We start from the raw sequence: 27,038 nt of genomic DNA, 5'->3' as shown, positions 1-27,038 counted from the left end.
AGAATTTGTCCCTCTACCAATTCCATCGTCGTCCTTAAGTTTGATCCTTATGATCTCATGACCGTATTTTTAAAAAAATCCAACATGTGGGGGACTTAGCCACTGTTGGTATGTCAAAATGTAAACAAATCATTCCGCAACCTCTATCAACGGATTCATAGGAATTCATAATTGTCTTCAAAAAACCACTGTATATTGTGCTAAAACAAATCCATCTTCAAGATCAATTTACTTGAAATCTAGAACACGTCTGCGAGATGCCATGAACAGCACACATGGTAAAACTATTCGATAAATTCACCGGGTTGACGGATATCCGTTTTCTTCACCCCAAATCGGAATAAGGAAATTTTTCTAAATAAATTGACTGTTTGATCATAGAGTGCAAAAAAGGGAACGAAAAACGATGCTGTTATAAAGTGTGTGTATACAGAGTTGTTACCTAAATTATTTCCCCCATCTTCAGATTTGTTTTTCTTACCTTTAACCCATCCAGTAATATGAGAATTTCAAAGGAATTCGAAATAAAATATTCCATAGCACCAACTGTGTGCCGTTTGATAACATGCACACGCACTCACATTATAATACATAATTTATTAGAATTTTCAATATTCTATGCCGCTTTTTATTAAATTCTGTTGTCTCCAATAAATTACAATAAATCTGTTTAGACCAAATCTTAAAATTGATTCAATTTTTCATCAAAGAAAACATTGTATCCGGAAAAAGCAAAACACAAACGCACATCTCCATATAAAACGAAAGATAGATCGACTGGAGGGAAGAGATTATATTAATACGAGAAGTTATTGTTTCATATCCGTTTTTGCTAAAGGTTAAAAGTTACACAACAAAAAAAAGGAAAAAGGCAGAATGTGAGAGGTAAAATTGAAATTTGTTTTGAAATCAACCATCAAAGTGAAATCACAAGTGATTTTTTTAACGGAACGATCATGTTTACGAGTAGTTATTTACGTGTAAGAGATAGGTGTGTGTGAGGGTGGACCTCACCGAAGGGACAGAGGTGACATATCGTACAAGTTATTTATTTTCTCGCTGAACCTAAACAATCGTCCAACCACACATTATGTACAAAGTTATATTTATCCGGGAACTTATGGCATTAGAAATATATCGGACTACGCTTTCATGAAAAAATACATACTGACGAAAGACTAGCTTAGATCTCAATCGTCGAAAACATAAATATGTTTATATGACCCTATATGACCAATGACCATGTCTTTCACAGTCTTTTCCGGAATGTAGATGAATTTGATACACCTGTGGACTGAAAAAAAACACGATTTATTGGGATACACACTTGCCCCGACAACACTCTGCATCATCAGTTCGACATATTAAATCTTATGAGAAACTTGATTTTAAGGGATTTCCGATATAGCTTTCTTCTTCAAATTTTGCTTTTGACGAATCCCTAACGACATTTGGGACACCTTTTCTCAGTTTTTTTCCGTCCGGTGCCCCATGTTTTTCGGCAGTTTAATTTTTTTCACACAATTTTGGACACCCCTAATGAACACTGGTGTAGAAACGAAATAAAATGTGATGGATAAAATCCACCCGAGACTCGACTACCATTTTTATGAAAGAAATGAAACGCCTCATTACTTATGCATAGGCTATACAGAGAAGAAGTAAAAAAAAACTTTGTATCTAAAGAATCGTCAGGTATGTCTGTCGAAAAAAGAATGACCCAAGATAATTGAGTTACAATAAATTACTAAGTTAACTAAGAAGGAAGCAGAGTAAATTTTTTTTCTGGAAAACTAATTGACTCAGTCATCACATCATAATTATTTCCAGTAAGTTGATAGCCTAATACTGTATACTAATATTTCCAAGCAAATAATCATAATCTGTGAAGGCAATGTATTTGCAGCTCACATTATTTATGTTATGATTTTAACATGTCAGAAGCAACATTGAAGGCATTATTAGTAATAATATTGTTTTACTAGGTCTTGCTGTTGGGTGTAATGCCTGTATAATATAAGCTAAGTTTGTGAGTTTAGTGTCGGTCTGACAATGAGAGGGGTATTCACTGGCGAATATTTACAATAATTTTATTAGAATTGAGTTAAACTGATGAAGTAAAAGATTCAGAAACAAAGTCAATACTGATGGGTGCCGTCTGTTGAAGGTTACAGGTCAGTAAGGCCAAAAAAAATAAATGAAAAGTCAGTGAAGTGCATGGTATCTTTAAGTTCTCATGGGTTTTCTAATTTTTTTATGTGACGAACAACTTACGAAAACTAAATCAAAAAGCTCAGCAAAGTACACTCGGTTTTGGTTCCTTTAAGATTTTGTCACTGCTATAATTGGTGTTGCTAGCCCTTAAAACATCGCTTGAAAAATATTGTCTTAACTCCTTCATGGCAAAGAGATCAGTTGAATTAGTCGGTCTCTAATTACAAATTTGTCATACCCCTCGCCAGAAACCGTGATAAATACATGGGATAAGGATATATATCACACGTATAGTTTTAGGAATATAATTTGCATAAATGTTACACATGGTTCACTTGTTTGTCTCTAACGCAATATCACCCGAAGTTTATGTGCTCATCGTCAGCAGGTTATTGAGTTACGCACATTACATTATTATGATTTCTCTTCATATCAAACTTTATAAAATGGAACTCGATATAAGTAGATACCAATGTAAATATGTATTCAGTGCGTAACAAACGGTGGTTGTTGTATATACACCCGCCATACAATATAATCATCATTGATAACCGTAATATCGCAAAATAGCAAACATTTTAGTGGAGTTACACCATTCACAACATAAAGTATAGATTACGCCCCCAAATGAATTAATCGACTACACATATGATTTCATTTATTGTTTCTCCTCTATGAAAATGAATGCACACCTAACCACCCCCTAAAACGGTGGAAATTGTAACAAGTTTATTATTATTATTATTTCGAATGAGTATTGTTGTATAGCATAAAACGGGTATAGAAGGAATGGGGTCGGGGGGCTCGTATCCATGAAATAGTATTGGCTAATCCGATGTAATTAAATTTTAGTTATTTCATTATCTTTATATTGCTCGGTTTAATTATAGCACAATAAATGCCTCAACCACAGCATTTTGTTGCCAATTGCGAAAATGTTTAACTGGTTAGATTAAGACTGAACGTATATCTGCGTGTAATTGGTTTTGTTTTCATAAATCTTGTATCCCATAGAGAAATGCGAGAGTAAAATCAAACATATCATGCATTCCGGATACATTGTATTGTGTTTGACGATATACGTAATTTTGCCTATATGTAAATGTGAATACGCGCCTCTAATGGAGCTTAAACGTTTGTTTGATTCTAAACCTTCGGTAATTAAATGGAACACACAATATAGACAATCCAAAAACGAACGACCATAATTTACTATTTCTGGAATACCCTTTTCTAATCTTTTCTAATCTGGTTTTGTGTATAAAATGAACGTTTCACTTCGATCATTTCTCCACTGCCTAGGTACTTTCAATTATTTAAGCATTAACACAATCCTTTTTGTTTAAGCCTTTAATGTGTACGAACTATTAGTTCCTCAATTTTTTTTTTTTTTTTGCATTTAATGGGATGTTCAACATTTTGAAAGAATGCATTGATACGAACCGTAGAATGTAAAAAAACAATCGAAAAATTTTGGTCTCCTATTTTAGCCCTCTGGAGCATTTAAGTCCCTTTACAGCTTATTGTTTATTGTCAATTCTTTCCCTGTAAAATCAATAGACCTTACACAAACACCTTTTATAACAAGGGTACGTTACGTATACATACATATATTTTTCATGTGTCGGGCCGAATGAGGGAGTTTTGATTTTTCGCTGGTTTTCGACCCATTACATGAAAACTTTTTGAGTATCTGTTTTGGACGACTGATTTTAGGCACTTTCGCATGTACAACTCGCGAAATTGCCTAAAGACAATCGTCCAAAACAGATACACAAATAACTATTACGTGCCCTACGTTATAGATGTGTTAGGGAAGTTAAGGGCGCGAATATAATACGTGGCAGACGTATTATATTTTCAACTGTTTGAGAATATGAATTTCATTAAATCTTCAGAGATCATCCTAGATTCATAAATGTATGTACAAACTTCATAGATCTTACACTAACATTTCCATTTTATACTGATGTGTATTCTACGTTTCGTAATTCACATGTGAATGTTTCAACGCGGCGTAAGCTGTCTATCGAATGCCAGTAAACCTGAGTGAAGCTCCAATGCATCTGAAAGCTCTCCTAGCCTCCGCTTATCTCCGACTGACAAATTTAAATTTACAACATGCAGATCATTACAGTCAACGTCACCTAAATTTGTGTCTAAGTTTGCTTCAGCTGTTTTACCAGATAATCTCACACTCTGCTGAGGCAAACTTATGCAACTTTATATTGGACATGCAACATTCAACAATAACATGTTGGTTGGGTGGCAGAAACGGCAGAGGATAAAAAGATCACACTATATAATTCTTGAATTGGCCAATTTTTAATATAATTCTTTAATTGTTCCTTTAGGTTTTGAAACGCTTGGTCCATGGGGTCCTCATGCAAAACAATTTGTTTCCGAATTAGGCAAGAGAATCTCGAATGTCACTAACGAAAAGAGAGCTACGCTTTTCCTTCGGCAGAGACTATCCATAGACATTCAACGTGGAAATTCTGCTTCTGTGGTCGGTACATTGCCGTCAACCCAAGCATTGGACGAGATTTATTATCTTCTTTCGAATGAGAATAAAAAACAATAGTTAATGTTTTCCCCTGATTCTCCTGAATCAGGCCAGTTTCCATGGTTCTGGATAAATAGAGTCGGGTAATTTTTGTTAAGAATAGAAGCCACTCCATGGGTGGAATTTGTGTCATGTACAGGTACAAATTTAGGATTAATTTTAACATGTATTGAAGATTTAAATAAAATATTCAACAATAATCTATATCTATCTCCACTTTCAGGTGTTTGAAACAACATTTTGACAACTGACTCATTCAATTCAATTTGCATAATGACTAATTTGGCAATATTTCAACAAGTTTCGTTTTTACAAAAAAAGACAATTTAAATTAAATTTATTTACTTCCAAAGTAGGTCATACCCTCTCTCTCTCTGTCTGTCTTTCCATTATTTTCATTTAAAATTGAACGAAAGTATCCTTTAATTAAATTGGATACACAGGCACAGATAAGAAAATTCTGGAGGAAATTGTAATGGAAAATAAACGGCAACGCAAACTTATAAATTTATAAACATAATTTTCTCGCTGTTATTATTCGTTTTATATATCAAACATAACTAATTCATTAATTTAACTTTGTCCTTCATACACAATAAAAGTAATTTGTAATAACAAAGACATTCGTACAGAACATTGTCATTTCGTTGTCAAGAGCATCCGAACTGTGTTGTCTAATTAGATTAGGCGAGGACGTTGTACTTGTGATTTTAATTTAATCGAAGTGATTCCGGAATGAAGAAATGAATTACACTTTGGCTTTAAAAAAAGGAAGAGTGTATGGTGATGGATGCGACTTCAATCTAATTTTATGTTTGTATATCAGTTGCTAGGAGCTTTGATTCGATGCCAGCGAAACTCTGTGACATAAAAGCTATACAGTTTTTATCATATAGAATCCTTATGTGAGATACCACATCTACTAAAATTAATTCGTCGATGCGATGTTAGCCTCGTCAATCATTCGATTGTTATCCTTTTTAAAGAGAAGTTAAAGTTGAACTTTTTATCCAATTAAAGGACGATGTCACAGATATCGGTAACCTTTAAAATGACAGTCATACAATCTGATAAGGCATACGATAGAAAGTCGTTGTTCTTTTAATTCATACAGTGAGTCCAAATGAAATTTGTGAATCAATTTATTTCAGGTATTTTTCAGCTGGTCCGCTCATATATCCTTACTGTCTTATTCGTGTTTATACAGTCTTACCACAAACCCCGCGCGTGTTTTTAAACTTTAAACTTTTAAACTCTTATAAAAACTCATATAATACAATAAAACAATCATACAACCGATGGGACCAGTTGAAAAGCAGCGTAAAAATTGGGATTAACTGTACCTCAGACAAAACTATACGGAATAATCGCGCAGCTTCTTTTACGACTTTCACTTAGTTACTAATGCTTGCAATAGGAAGCAAAGTGTTAACCTCTCCTTGATATTAGAGAGATTGCGCAATCGACGTATAACTTATGATTTGTAAATTACAAGTAACAACACAGAAATTCTTGTATAGCGGTTTGACTTATAATTTGCAACTTCATATTATTATTACCTTCATGATCAAAACGACTGAGTTATGGTCTTAAACGGCTCGTAATAAGTGGAAATAAATATTCTCCGCATTACAATCACAAAGTTAGAACGAGAGTTATAGAAGACTATAATGAACTGAACAGCAAATAAATTAGAAATCCTCCCGTCGGTTATCGGTGAATTTTCTAAAACGTTTCTCTACGGTGGATATCTAAAACCGGAAACCAGTCAAAGGTTTAGTGTCAAGCGCTCAACTATTTTATATTCACAACCATGTGCGCTTACCATTCAATTTATACATTTGAATCACCCCTAAGCATTACCACACAGTTCAACAGTTATTTATGCCTTGTAACAAGAACGAATCATCCTATTACTCTCATTCAAATCCCTTCCAACAACTTGCCTCACTCCGGATTTTCTTTTTTCTTTCCCAAGCTCTACAAATTATATTCCGAAAAGGTATTTTATTATTTTCACTAACACAAAAGGTCTACAATTATTTCCAGAAAGCTCTTTTGTATGATATCATTTGTGAAATAATGTTGCAAATTTATTGTGATACTAGCAATAACGCAATATTGTTGGCATATTCTTGTTTGCTTTTTTCTCTCCTGCTTTTTCTATTACACATTTTTTTACTGGTTGTGTGTTTTGCTAGGTGGAAGGTATACGTCTATATGCCTATTGCTACATCTGCGGAGTCTGAGGTTATTCGAATAAACCGTAATAAATTGTTATTGGCGTTGTTTGCAATAAGTTAGTTACATCTTATTGAAAAGAAAAATCTCGACTGGCTGTGCAGTGTAACGATCATAATTACAGAAGAGATTGTGAGTCTGTTCTTGAATGAAATTTTTATTTACATTGATGGTTAAGGTATGGAATAGTAATAATATGTTGCACAGACGGTCCAGTCATTAAAAAAATTATGGACGAAATGTCGCAAAGGTCGAATGGACGCACTTTGATACGACTGAGCAAATTGACATAGAAAGTACCTTTGATTCTTTATAGTGTTATTCTGAGAACATGTCTCGTAGAATGAGATTTGATAAGCGATTCAGTCAATTCACACAATAAGTAATTTGTAATCAGACGCTAGTTTTCTTTCGTGCCTAGATTTTACCTTGTTAAGGGTCATCTTCGTTTGAGTGTGGAATCAAAGCTAGGGGTGACACATATCTCGGACAGAATGGTAAAAAATAAGAAGTACATAGATTAGTGATTTCAATCGAATTTTGACCTAGTTTTCAGTCATATACGGAAAGACTGACATTTAAAAAAAAAATTACACGTTGAATCAGCTCTTCTAATTCATAGACGGACTCAATAGCGGGTCAAGGTCATGGACTTTAATCTTTTTAAATCCCACATCCCTGAAGTCCAAAGTATCCTGAAAACAGACCCAAACCGAATCATACCCGAATTTGAAACACGATAAAAGTGAATCCGGTCGGGTAACCTTCTCATTTTTAAGTAGACACATTTCATCAAGACCAAAACCATTGAGGAATGCATAGTTTTGGGTTGATATTAAACAAAAAAACGAAGCATCGAAACAATGCACAAAAATAGTACTCTATTTGGCAGCTGTCACTACAATAACTCATGCTTGTAGTGCGTTACCACACTAAATATTTGATTAGTTAATCTATTATAAAAAAGTAAGCTTCGACTCATCCCATTTTGTGATAATTACGTGCAAACAAATGGTAGATAAATCTGTCCGAATGTCGCAAAAAAAATCTTTTCTTTCTTATTGAGCAAACTGTTACACGACTGTAACAAATTGTCCTCATTTTGAATGAAAATTCTTCACACTTTTATGATAAAATCTTGTTTAAATTTGAAATTAATGGGAAACATTACTATCCGAACAAAAAGCGAAAATTTTCTCTCTAATAACCAAACGAACATTTCATTTGCTCATAAAAGTTTTCATAGAATTGTCTCTGTGCAAATTGTGCTAATCTTTAGAACAAAAAAAAAACGAAACGAACTTACTGACAATTTCAACGACATATCGTTGACAGAAATATTCATAAATGTACACCACCAGTCGAAATCTTGACGGTATAAATCTATGCTCTCTATATACCACAATGTCCGTATGGTGCAAAACATTATTCTGAATCACTTTCAAACGGAAGTCATTGCAAAATGATAAATTTGAATACTAATTCTGTTGGACACTAGATGCAAAGTGTACAAAGTGGTAACTATAACTGACGTTGAAGCCAGTTTTAATAAACGTATACGGTGTGTAACTCACAAAAGTTGTCGCACTAACTAAGTCATTTGGAACCCTTAAAGACTAGACAGACATTCAACAAAGCCAAAGGGTTAGCATATATTTTGTAAGTTTCAAGAATGTTACACCCCAAACCATTTATTATAATATGAACGAAGCTCGCTATAAGAAACATAAATTAATTCGCTAAACTTTAAAGACATGTTATGCTAACGTCTGTTACATTACATACAGCGCAGTCTATACTATGTTGTATAATATAGTGGTAGTTAAATTATGAAGTTTTCCGCTTTCGTGAACGTATAGATAACGTTTATTTTGTGTAATATTACGTCGCGTATGACATAAATAGTTAAAGGGACAACTCGGAATGAACTCTTTGCGCTTTAAAACGTTCGATTTCGCGATACAAAGTATTTTACTCGTAAAACACAATTTATTTTCAACTTGAACGTAATAACAAACACTTGCATATTACTTCATTATATATTCGCCCCGGTTATATTAATGGGTACCGCTCGACAATTTATCTTAACATTAGCGGAGATTGGGTGTACCTTTTTAAACATCTTTTTTCCTATGGCATTCCATGTTTCGTTGGTTATTATTTTATATAAATATTTAACTTTGCAATAAATCAAACGCAATAACTTTAAGTGTAAAATTTATTGCATATTTTCTGTCATTTTGGATATATTCAGAAGCTGCAAGTAAAAGTTTTTTTATTTCGATTTTCTTTTGTCGTTTCTTTTCTGAACAGAAACTTCAAGGAATATTATTCAACTGACATGTTCCATTCCACATTGCTGTAATATGGAATAGACGGTTGAGTAATTTTCCGATGAATACGAATTAGGGAACGAAAATTCTTGTCATTGTGCTGATTCTGGACCTATGAAGATCAGGTCAATTGGATGCAGTCCAAAATAGAAGTTTCGATTAGATGGTCAAGTACAATTTTGATACTTTATAGGTCACTGAGCGTATGCCGGATAGGACAAACGAAAACATAGACAGAAACCTTTAAAGCAGTTTTACTATTGAGTCTATTACTTCATTTGATCGACGCATTTTCCAAAGACTATAATGCCAAATCTTTTATTTCATTTTTTGAACATGTTTTTTGCTATGTTAGGGTATATTAGTGTAGATTTTATCGTTGTTATAACAAATGATAGCCGTCTGTTAAAATTAATGAGCTGTGCCAATTAATCAATCGGAATTCGAAACTATCGATCAGGAATACGGGTTTTCTTGTAAAACACGATTTTTATGTTCACGTTATGACAGGTATGACCGGTTTGAATTATGACCGTGCCATGACACAAAAAAGCAGCTGTAAGTTCTACAAAGTAAAATATTCAAATAAAACTTCTAATTATTTTCTTGGTACCACTTACGACATAGTTTGTTGTATTGAGTGGTAGTGAGTAAAAAGTTTGAAGCCCTCTATAAGGCCAGTGCTCCAAGAGAAATTTCTAAGTTTTTTTACTCGTTACATCCCATGGACACTCGCTTTCTTTCACGGACATCACCGTTTAGCCTCGTTTCTAGGGCGCTTTGCAAATAAAGGTATACCTTGCAATGCTTTGGATAATAATGTTTTGACATGTTTAGTTGCATTGCTACACTTGTCAAAAGGAAAAACTACCTCACATCAATTATAACGTTATTGAAGGTAACGATTTATTTACGTAGAGTGCGACGAGTAAAAATTTGTGTTTACATTTTTTCCCTTTCGCTCATATGAAATATGCATTTACATTGCCTATTCACGTAAAGCACTGTACGTCCAAGGTTCCAGATTTTATTTTGACGAATGGGAATACACACCCCCTCTTCGGGTCGAGCCATAACTTCCACACTCGTCAAAATTAAAATTTGGAACCTCGGACGTAATGTACTGTTAATATGACCTTGTTGACCAGTAGTGTTGTGACGAAATTCATCCACTGCAGGACAATGAGTAGTTTACGAATTTTCCATTTTTCAAAATGTACTCGCTTGAGACGAGAAAATGTGTGAATAAGATCTTTTCATTTGACAACAAAGCGCTGTGTCTAACAATACAGATTTTTTTCGCGATATTGTCTCTTCTCGTCTTAAACAGTATTTAAAAGAAATAGAAGACAAAATAAAGACGAAGATCCAATTCATAATTGTAGCCGTACTACAAATTTATATTAAATTAAATCTGCAAAAGAACGAGATATTTATTGTCTGAATTCGAAATAAAAAAAAAATCTTTGTAAGCTCACTGTTATAGCATAAGCATTGAGAGGAGTGTACTGGAGAAGATGAAAAAAAAAAACTAAACAACAAAAGAATAAGAAATTTTCCATTTTTCTGCAGCTCTTTTATCATTCGGCACAAAAAGATATTATCGCATCAAAAGAAATTATTTTCTTTTATGTTTATTTAAATCCAAAGTGAGTGTTTTCAAGAGGAATTGCACAATCTAATTTAGATGGAAGCCATGGTCAATAAAATGGCATTATTTTGACTTCTTCAATCGCTGCAGTACATATTTTATTCATGAAAGAAATTTTCCGCTTCCGTGCTCAGGTAGAACTGAGCATATATGAAAAACAGGACATTACTCGCACAATTGCACTTCCTAACGATTTCCTATCGAATACTAAGCCATAATTTAAACAAAAAGATTATATCGTGACTTGTTTACCCGGTAGATTAGTCATTAATCATGCACTGTGTAATTCTTAGCATATGCGGGCAGTATAAACTACCATTTGTTTTACATATTACTGACGCCGTTCTCAACACCAGTGCATTGCAGGGACTAAAGGCATTTCGCGCGCTGAGCATTATTGGATAGAAATAGATCATCTTATCACAGATAAAACGAATTTAGGATTTTTAAGAACCGAAGACAATTTATAGTCTTGAGCTTATAAAAATATCTGGTAATGTAACTAGCGTCGCGTCATACCACACACGAATACGAAAATATTATTGCTCTCGAGAGAGAAAAACTTACTAAGCGTTTCACTAAATCATTAAGGAATTAGTAGCATTACTGCTACATTCCTTCAAATAACACATGCACATAAAATTGAACACATCACCTACGGCGGTGTAATGCATTTTACATGCTACAAGCGTCGAAAACCGTACTTTTTATGTTGCAAGCACTTCGACTCCTTCAGCATGTAAAATCCATTACATAGTTCGGGATAAAAATGAAAAGTCACGTTTTCGTGTGTTAATTAACCTCGGCTTCGCCTCGGATCTGCACACGAAAACTTGCCTGTTCAAATTTTTATCGCTTGTTACGTGCGATTTTCGCGTTTAAATTTTCGGTAAGGTTTCAAAAACATTCAATTCACCTGACACAACGTTCAGTTCGGTACTGATTGTGTAAAACAAGTGAAACGTAATTTTTTCTAATCAAAATATTCATAATTTCATGAAACAAAGTACGAATGTAAATGAGCTACGAATTCAACAGCATGAAATTAATGGGTGCTCTTACGGTTGAGAAATTTTTCTTTCGAGCACTAATGTACAATGTGCAATGTACAATCGAGAAAAAAGGTAACTGCATCGTAATACTACACTACAACATTTTATTGTTAATTTTGTTACAGTCGAAAAAGAAACCGTTTCAATAAGACTTTCTTCTAGCATATCATGTGAAAAATGCACTTTCGAGCATACTTTTCCAATGAAAAATTCTGGGATATTCCATGAGAAAGAAATGTTTTACTTGGAGAGAAGTTTGAATAAAAACTTTTCGTAATAACATAACGTCTTTTCTGAGTGCATTTAAAAAATGTGAGCTTTCCCAATTTTAACACATTACTAATGTTATCATACCGTTCGTCGTATAAATCAAGCTATTCGTTAATTTCACTCGTACGTACGCTGAAACAACCAAGAGTTTTTTCAATTTTTATCAGAAAAAATCCATCATGATCATGTATTACGCGGATGGATCGACAACTCGTTTTGTGTAGAGCTTGTCGAGGAGAAGTAGTCTATTTTCTCTCCTCTTGTTAAAATAAAATTGGCACTTTTCTGTCATGTTTGCTTTTGTTTTGAAAAATTGTGTAACAAATTGATAAATTGTCATGTGAAAAACGTTGTGTTCCCACACATCCCCTGAACAAAAGTAAAGTTTTACCGAAAATGCACCCAAAAATTGATTGCTTTTCTAAATAGAGGCACGATGGTCAGTTAAGTCGGACTAGATGCTTCCCCACTAGGTTGTAGCGGTTTTTACAAAATGTCTTAGTTCTTTTAAGGCTCCGCCTCCGCCGGAAATCCACTCAGCTGGTCCATCTGATCATTTTATGGAAGAAAAAAAATTACAACTTTTAATTTTGTGCTGCCGCCAGGAGCCTTAAAAGAACTAACACATTTTGTAAGAACCGCTATACCCTATTCCCCACCCGATACTATTTTTTTCTTAGTTGTATGAAAATGTAGAAGCATGTAGTGCGGCTTAACAGACCATCGTTTTGAACTTTCTGGGGCGAAGTCGAAATTTTCATCTCCCAAACTATCAACAAAATGCCATTTTATCAAGGTATTCTGATTGGTGAAAATAAGGCTAATTACACCGTACACATGAAAAGAATATTTTGTACTAAGTGATGAAAAGCTGGATTTTGTATTACTAATTGCCAACTTGTCGAGGCAACGATAAGGATCATAATGTTTAGCAATACAAAGACTTCTACAAAATGTCAATTGTCAAAAAAGTACAGATGTATTACAACAAAAATCTCCGCGAGATTGTTACTGCTTGATAACTTCTGACTAGAATATTTAAATTTTCACTGATCACAATCGAAAATGCGACCGTCCTGATTCAATTGAATTCCATTCTCAGACGAATTCAGCGGCCGACCAAGGTATTTTTTCGGCTGCTAATACTTTTTTACCAAAAATGTGAACTCAGTCACAAATACGATCGAGGCTAATCGAATTACAGATCTTTTGTCCTAAATTAATTATAAACTGTGATGAAACTTGTACCTAAAAAAATATCCTGCATTTAGTCACACCACTAACCAAAATGTGCAAACTCCTCCACGTAAACTCATTTTCTCTAGAACGAGTTTTTTTTTCGTGTATAAAAGAAGACATTGGCTGTATGTTAAACTGTAGGTGGAGTATATACGACAACGCATACGTCAAGTATAACACTGAATACATACCTTACATTTCAACTCCACACCGTGTATACGAACGTGGAACGTATGACGAATATATAACTTAACTATGGTTAATTTTCCTTAGTTAGATCGTTATGTTATTTCCCAGTGAAAATAAATGGTGGAAATTAAGTTGGCATAAAACACCGAGTCTCATTAGGGCAATCAAATTAGGTTGAAATTATACAAAGCAGGAGAGAGGAAAAAAATTATATCGCAGAATGACTTTTTTATTATGCGATGTATTATGAAAACAAACCGTATGGATCTTATGATATGGCGAAAAACTTTTTATAAAATATAAACCTCGTCTGTACGGAATTTATATTAATTTGAATACAAAACTCACTTCTTATAACAAAACCGAACAAAGTCAAAATTTCATGGTCGTTGCATCTTATAGACTATTCGCCCGCGCGTGAGAATATCATCTTATGGACTATTCGCACACGAGAACAAATATCCTGTGAGCAGAGCCTACTTAAAGGGAATAAAGTTCCCAAAAAGTCGATAATTCTTCTGTCACATTTTATCTGCTGCTCTGGAATAGCAATAGATCGCAGCGTTTCCGTTATTTTTATGGCCATTTTACGATGAAACATGATTTTAAGCCTAATCGATTATATTTGGATGGTATTTTGTAAGATTTAAGAGGAACCAGAATGTAGGAATTTTAGGGTGTTTTAAGGAATATTTGGAATTTTCGGAAATTTTATTTCCTAAAAACCCTGACTATGACTCACTCTGTAATACTTTGGGTAGTTGCACAATGTTCAAAACACTTTTCTTATATACAATTTGTAAAAGGATGAGTTGAATAGAATCGAATTAAACACTTTTCCTCTTCTCCTCTGGGCTTTCAAAATCTAAAAATGATTTATTTTTCGCGCGCGAGTAGTCTATAAGATGCTATTCGCACGCGCTGGCGAATAGTCATTTCGGAATTACATTTCATAACGAGAGTAAGAGAGACAGAAAAAAGGGAAATATCCGAAAAAAAAGCTTTTTGTGATATTTTCTTTAGACTATAATTCAAAATGTATAGGCTGCTTATCCGTGTGCCAAAGCTATTTGAATGCAAATGACTAAAAAAGGTATACACACATTTTAATTAGAATAAAGGTAGAGCGTGTATGTTGGTTGAGTGTGTATAGTATGGGTATAACATTCATTCAAACATATACTACATACAATTCCCAAACATTAAAATAATTATGACTCTACATACAAATTATTTTATATAAATTGTGCCGGAGCCTAAACATGGGAAACAACACACAGAGAAATTACATTTTGAATTTTGCCTATTTTTTTTTCGCCACCCAAACAAAAAAAAATTTCTAGTAAATTTATATCAAATTGTGTTTTTGACATGTAACTTGGAGTATTCATTAAAAATTAAACGAGAAAATACAATTTTCCATTTGGATTAAATTTTTTGGCTTTTTAGAAAATGTGTATGCATGCCCTACGTACATAGTAATCTACTGTCCGTATATGTATACGTATATTTGGCTGTTATTTTATTTCACAATTTATATTGGTAAAATTTGCATATTATGACAGTTGAATATTTAGCGCATTGAATTAGTTTTATGAAATTTATGGATATTAAGTAAATTCAATTATTCATCCGTTCATACCTAATTTACCAATTTTGATAGCCAAAACAGACAGTATAATGTAAAGCTGGAAGAGTTTTTTAGATACAAAAAAAAAATGGCGGTAAATGTTCTACTGAAGTCGATTTTATTTAATATATTGGAGTAAATTAATGTTTCTGACTAATCCGAAAGATATTTTAAGGTGATTTTAGAAAAGAATATTATGATCTATTCATATTATACCTTTGCTAAAATTGACTATGTATGTGGGCTTTTTAGTAAATGCTCGCAAAATGTCGACCGCTATCAAAAGATCATATTACCAGAAATTTCCGGTCAGGTCAGGAATATTTTTTGAAGAAACCTGACCTAAAGTTCATCCCATTTCCTCAGCTAAAGTCGGCGACTTTGAAATAAGTGCCGCATTTCGTGGCAGCTGATCCAATCATACAAACAATAATGTTCGGAAAGTCAAATAAGGGACCTAATACACTGGATGAAAATGAAAACTGACATAAATTGAAAAATTTTATTCGCAAAAAATGTAGGGCTACTATATTATTCAGGTCCCTAGTCAAATCAGCGCTCCTGCCTGGTTAACTTTACTCTGTCGTGAGGAAAACGTTTCCCCAAAAATAGTCCATGTTATGCCCCGGTGAAAATAAATGTCTTTGCGACTTCACTTTTGACTAAAACTTTTTAGATTGCTCAAGCGAGTTACTAAATAAGAACAGTATTAAAGTACAATATTGTCCAAGACACTGTACTTACATTGTGGTTACCTAATCCTACATTGTAGTTAATCCATTGTTTTGCGGGGAGCAAACATCTAATTAAAATGGTGCCTCCAGTTCCAAATAATACTCTTTGAGTGTCAAAAAGTCGAAAGCTTCAGACACTTATTTCGCATATTTTTTTGGCGACTCTATTCAATGCAATAACGCGTAAATCGATCAAATTCGTCAAATTTTTTTTAGTTTTGTGAGGAGTGAAGAGTTATTTAGAAAATTCTTGGTAAAATGACACTAATTTACATTGTCAAGTTTTTCAGTTACTTTCACTCAATGCCTGCCCTCAAACATGACGAAAAGTAAAAAAAAACGGAAAATGAAACCATTTTACAATTAACCCTTTTATCGGACTAAAAAAATTAGCAGAAAAAATTTTGTGAAAATGATACGTGCAAATGTAACCGACTGATGGGATTATTTTAGGAACGGGGAAAAATGTTGAAAAAAAACTCCCATGTCATTTCATACACTGTCTGTATACGACAACATAGCTGTACACTAGCTTTGTACATATTACTTGTACAGTACATGTTTACAAATTCGAAATTAATCAACTCAGCAACAATAAATTGCTCGAATTTTGTTTTTGTTGTTGCTGTTCTCACCCTTTTTTTATTCTGTCGTTTAGTTTTAGCAAATTTTTATAAAAACTTCAACGTATGCGGTTCCATTCTATCAAGTGTTGTACATAAAACATAGTTACATTTTCTTGGTATATTGCCAGTAGAAGCTTCAATTGAAATCGCAATAACCATTTCGAAATCTGGCAACTTCTTCCGTTCGTAAAGTCTTGATTAATAAAAAGAAAGCGTCTGTGTGGTGAGCATTCTAGTGTTGTTTATTGGTCATTCAGAGTACGGTCAATGTCATGGTCGATTTTTTTTTGTACATTCGTTTCGTTGAAGCTATGTTCAGTTTGATGTAACATGGTCTGAACGTCTACGTCGACTGTTATCTACTGCGACCGACTAAAGGACTCTTAAGTTTGTCAATGCGACCATACAGAGACTTTTTTTCTAAGTGCATAGATTTTCTAGCTCAACGCAAGCATGAATGGTACTCGAAATAGAGTACTGAAACTGGACAGTGTATCATGCAAACTTTGGCACTGTAAAAAAAGGTGGAAAAAATCCTCTCCAATCATGCTTGCATTGTCTAGCTACAAGAAACTTCATTAAAAAAAATCAATGAAAAATTGTCATTGTGTTATAACATAATCAACAATCATGCAGTGCCGGACTGGCCCTATGGGCGTTCGGGCGATTACCGAAAGGCCTTTTGATTTTTGTATGGATAAATGACGACGAAGGGCTTTTCGAGAAATTTCTGCATACAATGCCCGAAGGGCTTTTTTGAGCCAGTCCGGCACTGAATCATGTTACGTACGCAGTGATGTAAAAGAAAATTATTGCAACTTGTTCACCGTTCCAAGTACCTAGTTATTATAAAAAAAGCATATTCTAATTGACTCTTTCAAATGCAACTCATACTCATGCTGTTCGCCTGAAAGCTACCCACGTTGAAAGCGTGTAACTTTCGCATCACCCAACTCAACTTCATTTTCACTTAATAGTTTAACATTTGAGACACCTGCAACATTGCATTAAAACGTTTTATTATCAAGTTTTCTTTTTTGCTCTTCAAATAATTCATCAACATAGAATTCAAAGAGGTCATGCCACTTCCCGTACACTATGATGTTTTTGATTTGACTGACCTGTAGCACAAAAAAAAACGAGGCGTGGAAACTATATAATAAGTATGGGTAGCGTAAACCAGAAGCAACAAATTAAATTTTAGCACAAAATGTCAAACAGACATATACTTCCAGGAACGACTGCTGCAAACATTTACTGTGGTTTAATGAGACAGACAGCGAAAGTTTCATAGTATCGTCATTCAAAAACTGCACCTTCACAACACTGTCATGACACTTGGCGGTGTACATACCATTGTAGTTATTATTCCAACTTTATGAGAAACTTTTCCTAGTTATCTATCGCTATAGTAGATATTTGTTAAAATCGATTGAATCAGTGGAAATACGAAATTCTGATGTCAAAACTCAAAGTTATGATATTCCAAAACACCCTCCTAGGAGTTGTGCAACTAATAACAATCGATTGAAGAAGTGGTTCAGCATCAACTGGGCTCATACAACTACTTAGATCGTAGCTGTTACAGGTGAATACACAGAGTGAGACAGAGAATTGAATCGTTGTTGCATCGCCACACTACTAAAGACCAAAAATATTTGTTGTCGCAATTTACCCAACTAGAACTATAGGATAGGCCCAGGTTAAATCTCCTTCCGGTTATATTATACATCACAGAAGAATCGAATTAGTGTCACAATGTAGGTACTAATGCCAAATGACAAGATAAGTCTAAAAACCTTAGTTTCCAGACTTAATTTCCAGTAGATAATACCCTCCCAGTAGCGCTCTTCTAGCGCTTAAAAACATAAGTGTTGGAGCACACATTTTTCAAGTGACAATATGGCATAGGTTGTATTAGTTTCGGAACGTGACTTTGTAAGAAAGCTACATGTATGTGTAGGCTCTCACTCTCCATTATTAAGTATCTATAATTAATTGGACATGAAAATTATCTTGAAAACTGTCTACGAGATTCGTTCCAAATTTTCTTCTCGAATCACAGACATTTCTTTGAAACTTTTTATTTTTGGCATTATACACCCTAGCCAATGGCTTAATTTTTCTACTTATATCTGTAGTGGATATAATTTTCCGTGAACCGTATACAATGTTAATTGCCGATTGGCTTAAGATTCTGGGTTAAGAAGTAAAAGAAGAGTCGGATAATTGATGGTATGCTTTTCCCGTTAAACCGTTGAAATGTTTTATTTAGACAACAAAATGAATCTTATAATTTGATGGATTATAAATATCAGCCCAGCCCGAGGACATTTAATTATGGCAAGAAAAAAAAATCGGTCCACGCTACATAAGAACATTGGGTGTAGACATGATTACTATAATGCAATGGTATATTATGCTAAGCCGGGGTTGTTTCTAGGTAACAATGACCGAAACGTTTGTTAGTTTGTTGTGTGCATGAGATACTCGGTTATAATGGAATTGTATCGATTTTCTTGCTCGGTAATTATGTTTGGTAAACATTCACAATCTTATTGTTTACCTTGTACACGTCAGAATTTTCTTTCGTACTTTAACGCTGAATTACGGGAAAGAAAAATGTTACGTCCACAATCTCTGGTAATTTTCCATTTTTCACTTATGCACACCGGACTTGTTGAATTTAATATTTTACATATTCTATCCATTCATTGCTGTTGACAATATAAGGATATTAGCAGTAAAAAACACATTCGGATAAATCTTTTTATCCGTACTCGTATACACAATAGCGACAATTATGATTTAACTCTTACGTTTGTTTAACACGTAGAGTTGTGCTATTACAATTGGTACATTTGGGTTGAGTTTATTTATTTTATGAGATCTTTAGAGAATATCATTTCCATATCTGATATAGTCATCTGTCAACAACGACGACTAAATTAAGCGATGTACGTTAGCTCGTGTTCTATTATATATTTTGTAGGAAAAATGTTCAACCTAATGAAGTAATAGATTTAGAATCAAAAACTCTTAAAAATAGTTTGAAGAAGAGAAGTAACAGAATAATTGTTCAGTTGTAGGTTTCTGTCATTTAAAAAAAATGTTTGCGGACCTATTATTAATACCTTTTAGAAACGGCAAATCATCGATTGTCGACAACGTTTAAAAGTCAACACGAATTTGTAGTGGGTACTAATCTTGAAAAAATAGAACTAGAAGAATATGAATTATTCCTACCGTGTAATTCCTACACTGCGTAATTTACATAAAAAGCGATAAAAAGTTAAAAAGTCCAGTTTTCGTGTGAATTTTCTTGATTTAAGGCGATACCGAGATCAATAAACACAGAATCTTATCATTTTTATCCCGAGTTATGTAATGGATTTCACATGATTTTGAAACCTAAACAAGTTTATTGTTTTCCCAAGGTGTGCAAAGAGCCACTTTCGACCCACGGGAAAACAAATTCATTTAACACAGTACCGACAATCGCGGCTAGTCAGATCTCGGCTCCCTTGATTTTTGTTAAAGGAGTCAGGGTACACCTCAAAAGAAATTTATAAAAATTAAAGATAAATTTCTAGATTTTTAGAATTTTTTTTGGAGGTATGTCCTGACTTCTTCACAGCAATCGATGGAGCCGAAATACAGCGATCCGCATTTATCTTCAGTGTGTTTAGTTATTTACATATCAAGTGATAAAAAGTTGAAAAGCAGTGTTTTCGTGTGAATTTTGTTGATTCGAGGCGAAGCCGAGCTCAATAAACAAACAAAAACTCAACTTTTCAACTTTTTACACATTGTTATGTAAATAACTATTACATGCTTTTGAAACCAAAACCAAATTTCTTGTTTTCCCTAGGCGTGTAATAAGCCACTTTCGACCCTAGAGGAAACAAAAGCATGTAAAAAACTATCAAACTCATGCTGACACTTGAAGTAACAGATGGAAAATTTAGGTCATTAACACATATCTCTCCGAAACTATTGAAACCAGCCTTGGTTTCAAAACAATATAATCCACCACTTTAACAATTGAATTTCAATTTCGCTCAAATTATGACAAAAAAAGTGCTGCTCGAAGCTAATATATCCTTGGAACCGTGTCGTATGTCTTTTTCATTCCATACACTCAGTAAGTAAATATTTTTATTCCACAAAATTGAATGCGCTTGCATATTGCAAAATAATTGTGCAATGCATCAGAAATGCATTGTTGTAATGTTTGCTTTCTGTGATATTTGATCTGTCATTTGGAAATGCAATGATTGAACTACACCTGCCTGGTTGGTAGGTATAATATAGGCATCACAAAACAAACAAATGACCGACCAATTTATTAACTAACGAACAATGGGAAATTAAATCAATTTTCAAACGTAATTTATCATAACGACCTCTAAAAGCGATAAAACTACCTTGTAAACGTTGTGAGCGCACACATTCGCAGAAACACACACACATATACCACATTGCCGGCTATCAAAAAAAAAATATTTGTTTTCATATTGAATTTACCTTCTGCGAAACAGCCAATTATCCGACAGCCGGAACGGAATTAAATTGATTTGACCGATTAGATTTTTGAATAAATTACTTCTCTGGATATTTTGCGTATATAAAAGTCGATTGATAAATTGCAGTGCCGTTCGTTATATCATCACAACACACAAAAATTTAGTGTTAATAAACATAAACAAGAAAATGCACGCACACACCGATTTATTGTATTATGATGAATCAATCTATTGTGGTTACGAGAAGAGATGCTTGAGATGCGAATAATGCAATACAATGTTTATAAATATACCACTTCGGGTGTTAATTTTAACTTTCTTCTTACATAAATTCTATTTTTTAGCACAAAGTTGAGTTTAATTTTTTTTTTAATTTAATTTAATTTCACGAACGAAACACTCACTCAAGATAGACCATTTTAAATTCTATGTAATCGAACAATTGTCTTGTAAGTACAACAACAAAAATTTGTAAAATTAAAAGACGGCAATAAAATCGAAGAAATAAAATTTAACCGCACCCGCACAATATGAATAAAAATCAACCGTTCCAATATATTACTGCTAACCGACCGAAATTGTTTCTGTGTTTTTTTTTCTTTTTATTATTAATTTTCTTTTTTTTTTGTTTCTCCGCTGCTCGACAATCAATTTCGTTAAAGTTTTTATTTTATAGCATCAACTAAATATAGCGACAAGGAAATGTTTTTCTTTCATATATAACTTTTGTGTATAATCTACACGAGAACACTTAATGTCGAGCGATCGTATTGTTTTTATATATTATTTACACTAATACGCTAATACGCTAATATTCCAAATAAAAAAAATCTTGTGACAATGAGAAACACATGAAAATATAAATATTCATCAAACGAAACGAATCGTCGCGCAGCAACGTTATAAACACACTACCGCACTCTGATATATTCCCGATAGAACTGAACAAATTTTGTCTGATTGTGGAACTTATTTTTTTGCCTTCTGTGTTTTATTCTCCAGTGTTACCCAACACAGCACCCAATAACGTTTGCCGACCGGTGACGAAGCGTAACTATGCATTTTGACTATATGGAGAACATTTTTGAGAATATTAGAGTGAACCTAACATAAAATACAAGCAGTGTAAATGCCAGTCTCTGCTATAATATTGAGGTTCAAGGAACGAAAAATGTTTGGTTACAATGTTGCTCTCTTTTACCGTTCTAGATGACTGAAAATCAGCTGACTGAACGTCTGTTTGTGTTGTGTAGAGTGTGTATAGAGTATTTTCACACAGAAAAAAAAGAATTTACATGTTACATTCATGTTGTACAACAAAACGAAAACAACAAACAAAACGTTTGCATTCTAATTGCCATGCGCGCGAAATGTGACCCGTTGGGATCGGTTGTGTTATATGAGAATAGTACTTTGGAACTTACTTGGCTGTAAGTACATGGAACCGTATTCTCGCTTGTTACTTATTTGCTTATTAGACGCATCATAAGTAGTATTTTAGGTTTACACACAAACAATGAGAACAAAAGCTTTAAATAAAAAGCCTAGGTCGTGGTTGACGAGAGAAACTTTGAAAATATTGAAATTTTGAAAAGCAGAGAAAGCGTAAATTTTGTAAAAAAAAAGATTAATTTACTGTGGGAAGAGGAAACTGTTTCGGCTGGTTTTTCTAACTTTTTTTCGAGTATTTTTTCGGCGAATAAAATTTCTCTTGGTAAATTGAGGATATGTGAAACATATCTTCAAGATACTCTAATTATCATCACAATAAGTTTTCCCAAGAAAATTGCATTTTCAGAATTGCTTTGGTGCCTTCACATTTACCAGTGAAAGTATCACTTTAGAGATTATTTTCGAAAATTCTATTTAATCTTCTCAAGAAACTGTACGACGTTAGGGTCATTTCAGTAAGTTTGATGTTGAACTTATTTCAGTTAGACATTTCCATGTTTGAATTTTGCTTGGGGTATTTGCAGAAAGTTTGGATATATTCCAATCTGAAGTCAGTCTTTTAGAAATAAGCAGTTCTGTTCAGGTGTTAGTTCATTAGTGGGGTCAAGTCCGATATAGAAGGCTAATTACAATTTCCACATCTATTAGGTTTTGTAAAAAAAAATTATTTTGATAGTAAATTACGTTGCGTTCATGTAATGGATCATTTTCACTGGGGGCAAAAAGCCATGTAATGATCAACTTTCGCATGGGGTAGACAATAAAGTTATTTGCTTGCTGAGCTGCCATTTTTCTATTTGGACAAAGAAGTCATCGTATAATGTCTGATCAAACGGCTGTTTGCTTTAAATTTTAAAGTGCGAGAATATGCAAATGGCCAAATAATAACCTATGCGATGCTCTGGCGAGTCTCACACTCACATCATTACACGTCGCGTCTACAGCTTAACATATACTTAACAGTAATGACAAAAAACGACATACACCAGTTTTACATTACTAAGTGCTTTGGAGATACATGAAACTAAACCATATTTTATTCGTCATATTTACTATATTACACAAATTACACGAACCGAGCGTTCATTACACCTTTTTAGTTATAGTTTTTCTGTTGAAATCATATATTTTAGATTCTTGGCAAACACATATGCCACTGTCACATTTCTACATAATGCTATAAAGTAAACGATAAGTGAGTCAGCTGATGCTATGTGAAAGGTAATGTGAATTACGGAGAACATATAAATTAACTTTTGCACACAGAGAGATGCAGTGTAATTGATATTAGATTTATTAGAAGTTCCTTTTAGTAAAGGGTAGCAGGATTCTATTATTTTAATGGAAAAAAAGTTTACATTCACCGGGCATATGCTCCAGTATCAATTTGGCTGGTACGGTATTCAGACTTTTCCCCAAGCTAAACTTGATAAACATCTTGGCTGTCTTATTAAACAAAAAGTTTTTTTTTTGTTTAGTATATTCTCGTTAAATTTATACAAAAGTTGCGCGAGGGTGAAATTTTTGAATTAGAAAGGGAAGAAAGGGAAAAATCGTCTTCTATCAAATTTAGACGGTCAATACGATTTTTTTTTCTCGGAATTTATCTTGCTTTCTTGTTTGCGTGATGACATTATCATGACTTTATTTGCCGGCTGATGATTATTATCAACATAATTTCACAATTTTAAAAGTTCATTATTGATTTTACGGATGCTGAATCTCATCTAGAGCACTCGAAGTAATAACATTTGAGGAAAATCTTTCTCGACACTTCAATGGAAGTGGCTTCACATATGGGGAGTTGCGGGGAAATGTAAGATTTTTTATTCACGGAAACGAAAATTTGCGTTCAATTTGCGTGTTGTATTTACTTTCTGTGATCTTACTACCATTAAAACTTGTATTACGATTAATGGAAACAGTTAACAAATATTGCCACACTTCTTAATCAATAGTTCATATCAATTATTTATTAGTAAAGCTCGCCCATCGCCATGTAAATAACTAACACACTAACACTAAATTAAGTTGAAAAGCCGTTCTTAGGCTAAACCATAGAGTTACACTCGAGAGATGACATGGTGGCGCTGTCATTTTTAAACATGTCTGGGTGCCTATGTAACTTTTGGGTGCCGATTAACATCAGCGCCACCATTTTTAGTCGTATTTGAATTTTGTTAAATAATAAAGTTCGTCGTTCAGTTCAATAGTTCTTACCTTCCTTTAAAGAAAGCGGTTCAAATTTACCGGAATTTATCCATTTTCTGGGACCTAGACTCAAATTTCGTTGCTTAGTTCTTTACTCTGTGTCGCTTGAAATAAATGTGGCACATATGTAACCACATATATGTGAAATAAATGTGTTTCCGGTATAATTAGTTCCTGGATTGCTAAATTACCCGATACGAAAAACATTTGTTCTACGAATTTGGTTATCTGGAGAAGGACTAGAACGATCACATATCGCAGGAAATTGGGTCAAAATGAAGCTATTGGAGTCCAAAGAAGAATGGAATTGAAAATTAAAATTATCGTTGGCGGGCTGGGCGTGCGTGATCAGATGAAAATTTGCCTCGTACATTAACTGCAATTTCAATTACATTCTTTTTTGCGTTCCAACTTCCAAGACATCCAATACGTTCATTTTGACTCCAATTTGCATTTTTTTCGACAAACAATCCTTTGCTGAATTGACGATCCAATGAGGCCAATGAACATTTTAGTGCTGCTCCTTGCTCAAATTATTGCTAAAAAGTGTTTTTTACACCCAAAGTGGATCGAACATGAAAAAAATATAAAATTCATCTGACTAATTGGCAAAACAAGGCAGCTTTCTAGCAACCGCATACACATTGTAGAGAGATGCCTTCTTCGAACACATCTCGACAATGAATTTCAATACAAAAATACGTACATCAGAATTGATCACCTGCGAATTCAATCGTAAAACTAGCTGAGAACCTAACAGAAAGTATATCTCGTGTGAAACACCCTACTGTTAAAAAATCTATTCAAACGTCGCGTCGTGGGGTACGAGTCAAACGTGTAAAAGTATAAATTTACTCAAATGGCCATTCCGAATTGCTTAAAGAATTACAGTTCAAACGAACTGCTCAAGTGGTCGGCTGAGGTATCTTAGAATAACATGTCGAAAATTGTTTATGAGATTAAAGGTAAGTCGAAGGCGAATTTCTAAGAACATCGATATCACCAAAGCCTTCTTGAAAATGTAACTTTGTTTATAACGAAAATATCCGAATTGATGAATACAAGTCTAAAAATCTGAAAACTTTTACCCAAAATTCAATGTTTAACCAAGAATTCCGGATGCACAATGCGGAATATATTTTCGGTATTTTTAACCTACAAAATATTTCGAATATTTTCACATTTTTCTTGTCGTTTCGTGGGGTGGATCTCTCTCAAAGAAATCCATCTAAACATAGACTGCTTATTAAACACCTTGTTCGTAATCAATAACTAAAACGAATTGATTCCCTTTTTTATATCTCCCAACTTTTCTATATTATATGGAGGAATGACAATACCAAAAATTCGCAAGTTGGGAATCCTTTTCGGTTTTTTTTCTTCTATTATTTTTTGCTTTCTTCAACCTAATACTCTTTTCAGTTTTTAACGTAAAGCCGTTAAAGGTTATCCAAATCCATCAAATATTCTATTTGAGTAGCATTCATATTATAACACTTCACTCGTATGCATGAACAATTTTTATTTTTATTTCCTTAGTCATATAAGAATCCACGAAGACGATGGAGATGAATTTGTATTTGTGTGTGTGTATGTGATATGTATGCATGCCTGGATATCTCTGGATGGATATATAGACGAATTTTGAAAAGATATCACAAAAAAATAATCTTGAGTTTAAGCATATAGACACTGCGAAGACATGGAACGATAAAGAGATTAACAAATTTAATGGTGAAAAGCACTTTTCGGATTATATTTTCCATCAATCCTATTCGGTTCTATATTATACATACATCTAATATGACGGCAAAATGTGTGTATATGCCAATATCAATTTTTTTTTATTACACTTCAACATTAGAAAAGTTAGTACAGTATTATATACAACAGTCGTAAAAATGTATATGAAGTTTTCCTAAGTACCATAAGAGTAAAAATATTTTTTTATGCGAAAACTTTTTCAATGATTTTGATGTTACGGTCAGTAGTCTATAAATTTTTAAATCTCTACGTGGTTGGAAATATTTCAGCTATCTATGCTGAAGCACACAGCATATTATTCGAAATGTCGAACAAACTCTCGACAAGGATATATTTCATT

At 33.6% G+C, this 27,038-nt stretch overlaps 1 protein-coding gene and 1 long non-coding RNA gene across 8 annotated transcripts in view; one reads left to right on the top strand and one right to left on the bottom strand.

Annotated features, from left to right (window-relative positions):
- The window catches only part of LOC119068226 (disks large homolog 1-like), a 141,102-nt gene that overhangs the window by 71,160 nt on the left and 42,904 nt on the right, over nucleotides 1-27,038 (bottom strand). The window contains exon 1 of one of the 7 annotated variants that reach the window (XM_037171733.1): nucleotides 21,273-22,440. The exons of 5 other annotated variants lie outside the window; for them this stretch is intronic. The gene's annotated coding sequence lies outside the window, so the exon portion shown is untranslated. Of the gene's footprint in view, nucleotides 1-21,272; nucleotides 22,441-27,038 lie in introns of those variants that run through there. One more of the 7 variants, XM_037171734.1, reaches the window with a different exon arrangement.
- On the top strand, nucleotides 7,911-10,879 carry LOC119068271. The gene is made up of 3 exons (XR_005086121.1): nucleotides 7,911-7,944; nucleotides 9,982-9,987; nucleotides 10,869-10,879. It is a non-coding gene; the product is annotated as an uncharacterized LOC119068271 (long non-coding RNA).

Source organism: Bradysia coprophila (assembly GCF_014529535.1).
Source record: "Bradysia coprophila strain Holo2 chromosome X unlocalized genomic scaffold, BU_Bcop_v1 contig_173, whole genome shotgun sequence".
Lineage (NCBI taxonomy): Eukaryota > Metazoa > Arthropoda > Insecta > Diptera > Sciaridae > Bradysia > Bradysia coprophila.
Note: the sequence above shows the minus strand (reverse complement) of the source record. Positions and strands in the feature narration are given on the sequence as shown.